Below are 11491 nucleotides of genomic sequence, written 5' to 3'. Positions count from 1 at the left end.
GTCGAATCGGCGCTGAGGCTGCCTGACGGGTCGGGCTCCGGCCCGAATATCCAGCGAGTGCTCGGTGACATCCCTCGGTATGCCGGGCATGTCCGAGGGACTCCATGCAAAGACGTCGGCGTTTGCGCGGAGAAAGTCGACGAGCACTGCTTCCTATTTGGGGTCGAGCCCGGATCCGATCCGGATCTGCTTGGTGGTGTCGCCACTGGGGTCGAGGGGGACGGCCTTGACCGTCTCCGCTGGCTCGAAGTTGCCGGCATGGCGCTTCACGTCTGGCACCTCCTTGGAGAGGTTCTCCAGGTCGGCGATGAGGGCCTCGGACTCGGCGAGGGCCTCGGCGTACTCCACGCACTCCACGTCGCATTCGAACGCGTGTTTGTACGTGGGGCCGACGGTGATGACCCCGTTGGGGCCCGGCATCTTGAGCTTCAGGTAGGTGTAGTTGGGGACGGCCATGAACTTCGCGTAGCATGGCCTCCCTAGCACGGCGTGGTAGGTTCCTCGGAACCCGACCACTTCGAACGTCAGGGTCTCCCTTCGGAAGTTGGAGGGTGTCCCGAAGCAGACGGGGAGGTCGAGTCGCCCGAGGGGCTGGACGCGCTTCCCAGGGATGATCCCGTGGAAGGGCGCAGCGCCTGCTCGGACGGAGGACAGATCGACGCGCAGGAGCTTGAGGGTCTCGACGTAAATGATGTTGAGGCAGCTGCCCCCATCCATCAGGACCTTGGTGAGCCTGACATCGCCGACAACGGGGTCGACGACGAGCGGGTATTTCCCCGGGCTCGGCACATGGTCGGGGTGGTCGGCCTGGTCGAAAGTGATGGGCTTGTCGGACCAGTCTAGGTAGACTGGCGCCGCCACCTTCACCGAGCAGACCTCCCGGCGCTCTTGCTTGCGGTGCCGAGCCGAGGTATTCGCCGCATGTCCTCCATAGATCATGAAGCAGTCGCGGACCTCGGGGAACTCTCCTGCTGGGTGATCTTCGTTCTTGTCGTCGTCGCGGGCCCTGCCACCCTCGGCGGGTGGCCCGGCCCTGTGGAAGTGACGCCGAAGCATAACGCACTCCTCGAGGGTGTGCTTGACGGGCCCTGATGGTAGGGGCACGGCTCCTTGAGCATCTTGTCGAAGAGGTTTGCACCTCCAGGGGGCTTCCGAGGGTTCTTATACTCGGCGGCGGCGACAAGGTCCGCGTCAGCGGCGTCGCGTTTCGATTGCGACTTCTTCTTGCCTTTCTTCTTGGCGCCGCGCGGAGCAGACGCCTCGGGAGCTTCTTCCGATGGGCGGCCCTGGGGCTGCTTGTCCTTTCGGAAGATAGCCTCGACCGCCTCCTGGCCAGAGGCGAACTTGGTGGCGATGTCCATCAGCTCGCTCGCCCCGGTGGGGGTTTTGCGACCCAGCTTGCTCACCAGGTCGCAGCAAGTGGTGCCGGCGAGGAACGCGCCGATGACATCCGAGTCGGTGATGTTGGGCAGCTCGGTGCGCTGCTTCGAGAATCGCCGGATGTAGTCCCGGAGCGACTCCCCCGGCTGTTGCCGGCAGCTTCGAAGGTCCCAGGAATTCCCGGGGCGCACGTATGTGCCCTGGAAATTGCCAGCGAAGGCTTGGACCAAGTCGTCCCAATTGGAGATCTGCCCCGGAGGCAGGTGCTCCAACCAGGCGCGAGCAGTGTCGGAGAGGAACAGGGGGAGGTTACGGATGATGAGGTTGTCGTCGTCCGTTCCACCCAGTTGGCAGGCAAGGCGGTAGTCCGCGAGCCACAGTTCCGGTCTCGTTTCCCCCGAGTACTTCGTGATAGTAGTCGGGGGTCGGAACCGGGTCGGGAATGGCGCCCGTCGGATGGCCCGACTGAAGGCCTGCGGACCGGGTGGTTCGGGCGAGGGACTCTGATCCTCCCCGCTGTCGTAGCGCGTCCCACGCCTGGGGTGGTAGCCTCGGCGCACCGTTTCGTCGAGGTGAGCCCGACGGTCGCGTCGATGGTGCTCGTTGCCGAGGTGGCCCGGGGCCGCAGGCGCGGTGTTGCGCGTGCGCCCGGTGTAGACCGAGGCTTCCCGCATGAATCGGGAAGTCGCGGCATGAGGTTCCAAGGGATATCCTTGCCTTCGGGACGCAGTGCTCTCGGCCCGCCGGGCCGCAGCGCCTTCCAGGAGATTCTTGAGTTCTCCCTGGATTCGCCGACCCTCGGTGGTTGACGGCTCCGGCATCGCGCGAATGAGCATTGCTGCGGTTGCCAGGTTCTGACCAACCCCGCTGGATGCGGGCGGCGGCCTGATCCTGACATCGTTGGCGACGCGGTGCTGGAGACCTTGGGGCAGATGACGTATTTCTCCGGACAGGGGTTGGCCCACCTATGCATGTCCGACGTCCCGACGGATCGGCTCAAGCGCTCCTGTTCCCTCGTTGAGCCTGGCCTGCGCCTCGCGGACTTGCTCGAGTTGTGGGTCGTAACCCCCCGCCGGAGCGGGGACCACAGCTAGCTCCCGTGGGATGTCGGCGCGAGGCACCGGCCTAGGGAGATCACCGTCCTCCGGCATGCCAAGATGGTTGCCTTCGGAGGGATCCCCTAGCTCGATGTGGAAACATTCGCGGCTTGGGCCGCAGCTCTCGTCGCCAAGGCTGCGGCTTCCATCGGAACAGTCGGATAGGCAGTAGTCACATGCGGTCATGAAGTCCCGCACGGCACTGGGGTTACCAAGTCCGGAGAAATCCCAACCGATGCTGGGATCGTCATCTTCCTCGGACCCAGAGGGCCCGTAGGTCGAGACGTCCGTCAGTCGGTCCCAAGGCGACCGCATACGGAACCTCAGTGGGGTTGCACTCGCCTCAATGAGAGCGCCCGCCAAAACGAGGTCGTTTGGCGGGTTGAGGCCGAGTCGAAATGACGCAAGATGGGAGTTAGTCGGTACCTTTTGGTCGACGAGGAGCGACGTAGTCACTTCGGGGACTGGTTGCACCGTCATCTCTGGTTCGAGGGCGACGTCCTGCAGGCTTTCCGCGAGCGCGCCGGCGTCGTCTTCTTGCTCGGGGTCAGCGTGCCGCGGGGGGACGGCGCTTGCCTCCGTCTTGAACGCGAGGTCGACGTCCGGCGTGCCTTCCGTCGGGGCGTCGATTCGCTCGACGGCCGACGAAGCGCGGCCTCCCGCCTGGCCTTGACGGCCCCGCCTCCTCCTCCGTTGGCGGGGGAGAGAACGGAGCGAGCCCGAATGTTGCTCTTCCACCACGCGGGGAAGACGTCGTCGATTCCGCCGCCGGCGGGCGGGTTGTCGGTCGCCATTGTCGTAGTCGCGCGGCGGTGGAAGAAGTATCATGTCGTAGCTGCCGTCGAAGGACATGAACTCAAGAGTCCCGAAACGAAGCACCGTCCCGGGCCGGAGAGGTTGCTGGAGACTGCCCATCTGGAGCTTGACGGGGAGCTGTCGTCAGCACGCAGCAGGCCCCTACCTGGCGCGCCAACTGTCGGCGTTTCGAGACAGGGGGGGTCCCTAAGCCGACGAGTGAGTGTGCTGCGTGCCCCAGCCCAGATGGGTCGAGCGCGTGGGCGAGCGCGAAGGGGGGAGAGGCGAGGTGGCCGGAGTCGAGTGTGAGAGAGGTGGAAGTCCCGCGGCCTTCGTGTTCGTCCCGCGCCCAGGTCAGGTGCGCTTGCAGTAGGGGGGTTACAAGCGTCCACGCGGGTGAGGGAAGCGAGCGGCCCCAAGAGAGCGCCTGTCCCGTCCTCGGTCCCGCGCGGCCAACCTTCTCTGAGAAGGCCCTGGTCCTCCCTTTTATAGTCGTAAGGAGAGGATCCAGGTGTACAATGGGGGTGTAGCAGAGTGCTACGTGTCTAGCGGAGGGAGAGCTAGCGCCCTAGGTACATGCCAATGTGGCAGCCGGAGAGATCTGGGCACCCTGCTGGCGTGATGTCGTGGCTGTCGGAGGTGCGGCGGAGCCTGGCGGAGGGACAGCTGTTGGAGCGGTCGAGTCCCTGCTGACGTCGTCCTGCTTCCGTAAGAGAGCTGGGGGCCGCCGTCGTCATAGAGCTTGTGGAGCGCCATCATTGCCCCTTCGGCGGAGCTGGCCGGATGAGACGCCGGTCTTGTTCTCCGTGACCCGAGTCGATTCGGGGTAGGATGATGATGGCGCTTCCTGTTGACGTGGCGGTCTGTGCCCTAGGCAGGGCGACGTGGGGGTTCCTCTGAAGCCGAGGTTGAGTCTGCCTTCCGTTGCCGTGGCCGAGCCCGAGCCAAGGGGTCGGGCGAGGCGGAAGTCGTTCGGCCGAGGCCAGGGCGGAGTCCGAGCCCTGGGGTCGGGCGAAGCGGAGTTTCGTCGTCTTCCGGGTGTTAGCCCGAGTCCGAGCCCTGGGGTCGGGCGGAGCGGAGTTCGCCGTCTTCCGGGTCTTAGCCCGAGTCCGAGCCCTGGGGTCGGGCGGAGCGGAGTTCGCCGTCTTCCGGGTCTTAGCCCGAGTCCGAGCCCTGGGGTCGGGCGGAGCGGAGTTCGCCGTCTTCCGGGTCTTAGCCCGAGTCCGAGCCCTGGGGTCGGGCGGAGCGGAGTTCGCCGTCTTCCGGGTCTTAGCCCGAGTCCGAGCCCTGGGGTCGGGCGGAGCGGAGTTCGCCGTCTTCCGGGTCTTAGCCCGAGTCCGAGCCCTGGGGTCGGGCGGAGCGGAGTTCGCCGTGGCGCCTTTGGCAAGGCCTGACTGCCTGTCAGACTCACTCTGTCGAGTGGCACTGCAGTCGGAGTGGCGCAGGCGGCGCTGTCCTTCTGTCAGACTGGCCAGTGGAGCGGTGGAGTGACGGCGGTCACTTCGGCTCTGCCGAGGGCGCGTGTCAGGATAGAGGTGTCAGGCCACCTTTGCGTTAAATGCCCCTGCAATTTGGTCAGTCGGTGTGGCGATTTAGTCAAGGTGGCTTCTGAGCGAAGCCAAGGCCTCGGGCGAGCCGGTGATGTGTCCGCCATAAAAAGGGGGCCTCGGGCGAGACGGAAGTCTCTCGAGGTCGGCTGCCCTTGGCCGAGGCTAGGCTCGGGTGAAGCGTGATCGAGTCACTCGTGTGGACTGATCCCTGACTTAATCGTACCCATCAGGCCTTTGCAGCTTTATGCTGATGGGGGTTACCAGCTGAGAATTAGGCGTCTTGAGGGTACCCCTAATTATGGTCCCCGACAGTGTTCTTTTTGCAGGATAAGTCTGAAACCCAAGGGACCCTCAAGCGCTTCCTCAGGAGGGCTCAAAATGAGTTTGAGCTCAAGGTGAAAAAGATAAGGAGCGACAACGGGTCCGAGTTCAAGAACCTTCAAGTGGAGGAATTCCTTGAGGAGGAAGGGATCAAGCACGAGTTCTCCGCTCCCTACACACCGCAGCAAAATGGTGTGGTAGAGAGGAAGAACAGGACGCTCATCGATATGGCGAGGACGATGCTAGGAGAGTTCAAGACCCCCGAGTGCTTTTGGACGGAAGCCGTGAACACGGCTTGCCATGCCATCAACAGGGTCTACCTTCACCGCCTCCTCAAGAAGACTTCGTATGAGCTGCTAACCGGTAACAAACCCAATGTATCTTACTTTCGTGTATTTGGGAGCAAGTGCTACATTCTAGTGAAGAAAGGTAGAAATTCTAAGTTTGCTCCCAAAGCAGTAGAAGGGTTTTTATTAGGTTATGACTCAAATACAAAGGCGTATAGAGTCTTCAACAAATCATCGGGTTTAGTTGAAGTCTCTAGCGACGTTGTATTTGATGAGACTAATGGCTCTCCAAGAGAGCAAGTTGTTGATCTTGATGATGTAGATGAAGAAGATGTTCCAACGGCCGCTATGCGCACCATGGCGATTGGTGATGTGCGACCACAGGAACACTTGGAGCGAGATCAACCTTCTTCCTCAACTATGGTGCATCCCCCAACTCAAGACGATGAACAGGTTCATCAACAGGAGGCGTGTGATCAAGGGGGAGCACAAGTTGATCATGTGATGGAGGAAGAAGCGCAACCGGCACCTCCAACCCAAGTTCGAGCGATGATTCAAAGGGATCATCCCGTCGACCAAATACTGGGTGACATTAGCAAGGGAGTAACTACTCGATCTCGATTAGTTAATTTTTGTGAGCATTACTCCTTTGTCTCTTCTATTGAGCCTTTCAGGGTAGAGGAGGCCTTGCTAGATCCGGACTGGGTATTGGCCATGCATGAGGAGCTCAACAACTTCAAGAGGAATGAAGTTTGGACACTGGTGCCTCGTCCGAAGCAGAATGTTGTGGGAACCAAGTGGGTGTTCCGCAACAAACAGGACGAGCACGGGGTGGTGACGAGAAACAAGGCTCGACTTGTGGCAAAAGGTTATGCCCAAGTCGCAGGTTTGGATTTCGAGGAGACTTTTGCTCCTGTGGCTAGGCTAGAATCAATTCGTATCTTGCTAGCATATGCCGCTCATCATTCTTTCAGGCTGTACCAAATGGATGTGAAGAGCGCCTTCCTCAACGGGCCAATCAAGGAGGAGGTGTACGTGGAGCAACCCCCTGGCTTCGAGGATGAACGGTACCCCGACCATGTGTGTAAGCTCTCTAAGGCGCTCTATGGACTTAAGCAAGCCCCAAGAGCATGGTATGAATGCCTTAGAGACTTTCTAATTGTTAATGCTTTCAAGGTTGGGAAAGCCGATCCAACTCTTTTTACAAAGACATGTGATGGTGATTTGTTTGTGTGCCAAATTTATGTCGATGACATAATATTTGGTTCTACTAACCAAAAGTCTTGTGAAGAGTTTAGCAGGGTGATGACGCAGAAATTCGAGATGTCGATGATGGGCGAGTTGAACTACTTCCTTGGGTTCCAAGTGAAGCAACTCAAGGACGACACCTTCATCTCCCAAACGAAGTATACGCAAGATCTGCTAAAGCGGTTTGGGATGAAGGACGCCAAGCCTGCAAAGACTCCGATGGGAACCGACGGACACACCGACCTCAACAAAGGAGGTAAGTCCGTTGATCAAAAAGCATACCGGTCCATGATAGGTTCTTTGCTTTATTTATGTGCTAGTAGACCGGATATTATGCTTAGCGTATGCATGTGTGCTAGATTTCAATCTGATCCTAAGGAGTGTCACTTAGTGGCGGTGAAGCGAATTCTTAGATATTTAGTTGCTACGCCTTGCTTCGGGCTCTGGTATCCAAAGGGGTCTACCTTTGACTTGGTTGGATACTCAGATTCCGACTATGCTGGATGTAAGGTAGATAGGAAGAGTACATCGGGGACGTGCCAATTCTTAGGAAGGTCCCTGGTGTCGTGGAACTCTAAGAAACAAACTTCTGTTGCCCTATCCACCGCTGAGGCCGAGTATGTTGCCGCAGGACAGTGTTGCGCGCAACTACTTTGGATGAGGCAAACCCTCAGGGACTTTGGCTACAATCTGAGCAAAGTCCCACTCCTATGTGATAATGAGAGTGCTATCCGCATGGCGGAAAATCCTGTTGAGCACAGCCGCACAAAGCACATAGACATCCGGCATCACTTTTTGAGAGACCACCAGCAAAAGGGAGATATCGAAGTGTTTCATGTTAGCACCGAGAACCAGCTAGCCGATATCTTTACCAAGCCTCTAGATGAGAAGACCTTTTGCAGGCTGCGTAGTGAGCTAAATGTCTTAGATTCGCGGAACTTGGATTGAATTGTAGCATACATGTGTTTATGCTTTTGATCATGTTCATTCTGCATTTTGTTGCTTATTGTGGTGCTCAAGTTGTACAAACACTCCCTGGACCTCACAAGTCCGTTGCAAAGTGATGCACATGTTTAGGGGGAGATGTGTTACAACTTGACCCTTTGAGATTAACTATATGCTTGAGTTTGCTTGATTTAGTCTCGAAGGAGAATTGAAAGGGAAAAGGTGGACTTGGACCATGAAAGACTTCCACTGCACTCCGATGAGAGGGTAACTAATTCCAAGTTCATCTCATGAACTCTTATTGCCATTTGCTCTTAATTGAAGATTTTGGTGAGGCAATGGGGTTAAAAGGGCCAAAGTTGATTCCGTTTTGGTGCTTGATGCCAAAGGGGGAGAAAATAAAGGCCAAAGCAATAAATGGATCAGCTACCACTTGAGAAATTTTGAAAATAGTGAAATAGAGCTTTTTGTTTTGTCAAAACTCTCTTATTGACTCTTTTGTCAAAAGTTGGTTTCTCGTGGGGAGAAGTAATGATTATTGGGAAATAGGGGGAATTTTTGAAATCTTTGATCAATCTCTTTTGGAATGACTCTCTTTATGCTTCAACATGTGTGTTTGACTTAGAGATAGAGATTTGAGTTTGATTTGCAAAAACAAACCAAGTGGTGGCAAAGGATGATCCATATATGCCAAAATTGAATAAAACTCAAATTTATTCTATTTGAAGTGATTTTGCACTTGTTCTAGTTGCTTTATGTTGTGTTGGCATAAATCACCAAAAAGGGGGAGATTGAAAGGGAAATGTGCCTTTGGGCCATTTCTAAGTATTTTGGTGATTGAGTGCAAACACAAGTGCTTAAATGTGAATCCATGCCCATGAATGAACAAAGTGCAAATCACAAGTAAAGGTATGTTTCTAAGCCTTAGTACATTGGTTTTTGTGTACTAATATATTCGTCTAAGTGTTAGAAACAGAGAAAAGAAGAAAAGGAGATTGTTGGCTGTGTACAGCCAACAGGCTGTTTCGGTCTGGGGCACCGGACTGTCCGGTGAGCCAACGGTCGGCCGAGCCAACGGTCGACCGCGGAATCTGCGCGCGACACGTGGTCTGGCCAACGGTCGGAAGGAGGCACCGGACTGTCCGGTGTGCACCGGACTGTCCGGTGCGCCAGATCTGCAACGGTCGGCAACGGGCGGCTGCGCCTGTTAAGGAAAGAAATCGGGCACCGGACAGTGTCCGGTGTGCACCGGACTGTCCGGTGCGCCCGACGACAGAAGGCAAGGATGGCCTTACAGATTTGTTCTCAACGGCTCCTAGCTGCCTTGGGGCTATAAAAGGGACCCCTAGGCGCATGGAAGAAATAACCAAGCATTCCTTGAGCACTCTTGATCACTCACACATCAATCTTGCGCACTTGTTCGACATTCTAGTGATTTGAGCTCCGTTCTAGTGTGCTAGTCTTTCGAGCTCAATTCTGGGTCTTGTGTGTGCGTATTCGCTGTGATCTTTGTGTCGTGTGTGAGTTGCTAATCCCTCCCTTGCTCTGTGATTCTCTGTGAACATCTTTTGTAAGGGCGAGAGGCTCCAAGCTGTGGAGATTCCTCGCAAACGGGATTGAGAAAAGAAAAGCAAGAACACCGTGGTATTCAAGTTGATCATTGGATCACTTGAGAGGAGTTGAGTGCAACTCTCGTCCGTTGGGACGCCACAACGTGGAGTAGGCAAGTTTTGTACTTGGCCGAACCACGGGATAACCACCGTGTCATCTCTGTGATTGAATTCTTGTGGTTATTGTGTTTTGACTCCTCTCTAGCCACTTGGCATTAACTGTGCTAACGCTTAATCAAAGTTTTGTGGCTATAAGTTTAAGTTTTACAGGATCACCTATTCACCCCCCCTCTAGGTGCTCTCAGGTTCGACCCTTCACCTTCGGATATGTTGTAATACCGAAGCTTCGTGAATGATACCTTCGGCGTCACGTACGAGCAGCTTCAGCCGAAGCTGTTTCTTTCTGCAGGACCTTCGGCGACAAAACATGGTCCCAATAAGTATCTTGATGGGAGCAACACACCCTTTCTTTCCCTCCTGCATTCGCTCACCTTTCTTATGCCAATGTTGCACCCTCCTCCAACCAAAATGGAAAGCTCTCACCACTATGGTCATTGAAATGTAATGGTCAAAAATCCAAGACGTGTTACTAGCCTTTGGAGTGAAAGATTCCAACTGGAAAACAAATCACAACTTACACAATGATTACCAATATAAAATCGTCGAAACCGCTGGAATCAAGCAAAATCGACCAGAATCGATCGACTATATACCTGCCATGTATCTTGAATCTAGGCCTCAACTCGCTCGAGCTGGTTGTTGACGAGGAGATTGAGCTCGCTCCGACAAATCACCACCAAAAGAATATATCGAGAGTGAGCAGTGGTGGAAATCGATGACAGGTGCACACAATATTCAATGGACGAAGGGGATCATGAGCTTCGAAGCCACCCGAAGCGCTTTGGATGCAGTCACAACGCAGGGGAGGGGACCAAGCCTGCATCCAGTGGCGGATCCATGATTGGTCCAAGAGGGGCTACTAAACTAAGGCTACAAATTTTTTAAATCAAACAAAAAAATATAAGTGATGTTTAATATGACACAAGAAGCAAGATATAATTTAAACATTCAAGAAATTTGTAGCCCAAAGTAAATCGATATGGATTCTAGACATACAATAATCAATGTGTACCTGGCAGTCACGACTTCACTGCTTGCTTTGATTGTCTGCAGTCTGCTCGGCTTGCTTGCTTGCTTGTCTGCAGTCCGCGCCCGCCCGGCCGTGGACTTGCTCTTCGGGCTTGATTGCTTTGCTTCACGACTTCACTGCTTGCCAGGAGGCTTCACTGCTTGCTTGCTTTGCTTCACGGAAGGAGGCCAGCCGGCCAAGAGCCCAGGACCAGGAGGGAGCGCCCGTGGCGCCGCGAGCCCGCGACGGTGCTCCGGCCTTCGGCCTCCGGCCTCCGTGCGCGAGACGGCACGAGGCGAGTAGGCAAGTGGCGGCTGGAGCTTGTGGGAGACGTAGATGCGTAGTGGCGGCTGCCGGCTAGAGATGGAGGGAGACGTAGATGCGTACTGGCGAGCTGGCGGCTGGACGACGACTGCGTGACCTAATGGGCTGCGACCGCCTATTCGTTGTAGTTGGGCCGCGACCGGGGCTGCAGCCTAGGCAGCCCCGGACGCAGATCCGCCCCTGCCTGCATCTTCAATCGACATACATCAACAACCCCGTAAATGTCGACGGGGGGCGAATCCGGACGGTGGCGCGCACCCGAACTGTCGGCCGAAGGGGAGCGAGAAGCGCGGACTCCGATGCATAGTATGCTGTAAAATAGGAAGGGCACCAACGGAATACATGTGGGTCCCACATGTTTAGATACAATATTTGGGGTTTGGGATGCAGAGTCTGCTGGACTTGGTTTTATCAATAAATAAAAATATATTTTGATGAATTATTTAGCAAAAATAACTTTGCAAAATACATTTTTTTATTTAAAACATACTATCACAGAATTCAACATAGGGTCGCTGAGAAAAAAACTACTATTTTTTAGCTTCATTATGTTCCATTCTTACATGAGAGTGTTCCATTCTTATATGTGAGAGTAATAGGTGGTTGGCTGTTACCTCTCATACTTTGGTAGCTAGAATTTAATCATTTTTAGTTCTAAAACTGTCAAATAATATGACTAAATGGGACCTTCAATAGAAATTTTATGAACTAAAGTTTAGTCCATAAAGTCTAGAAGAGTGACTAAAAGAACCAAACATCAGACTAAATCTGTTTGCAAAAGATCAACCGTAAATGGCTTCATGCC

The sequence above is a fragment of the Zea mays genome, chromosome 1, assembly GCF_902167145.1.
Source record: "Zea mays cultivar B73 chromosome 1, Zm-B73-REFERENCE-NAM-5.0, whole genome shotgun sequence".
Lineage (NCBI taxonomy): Eukaryota > Viridiplantae > Streptophyta > Magnoliopsida > Poales > Poaceae > Zea > Zea mays.
This window is presented reverse-complemented; position numbering follows the sequence as displayed.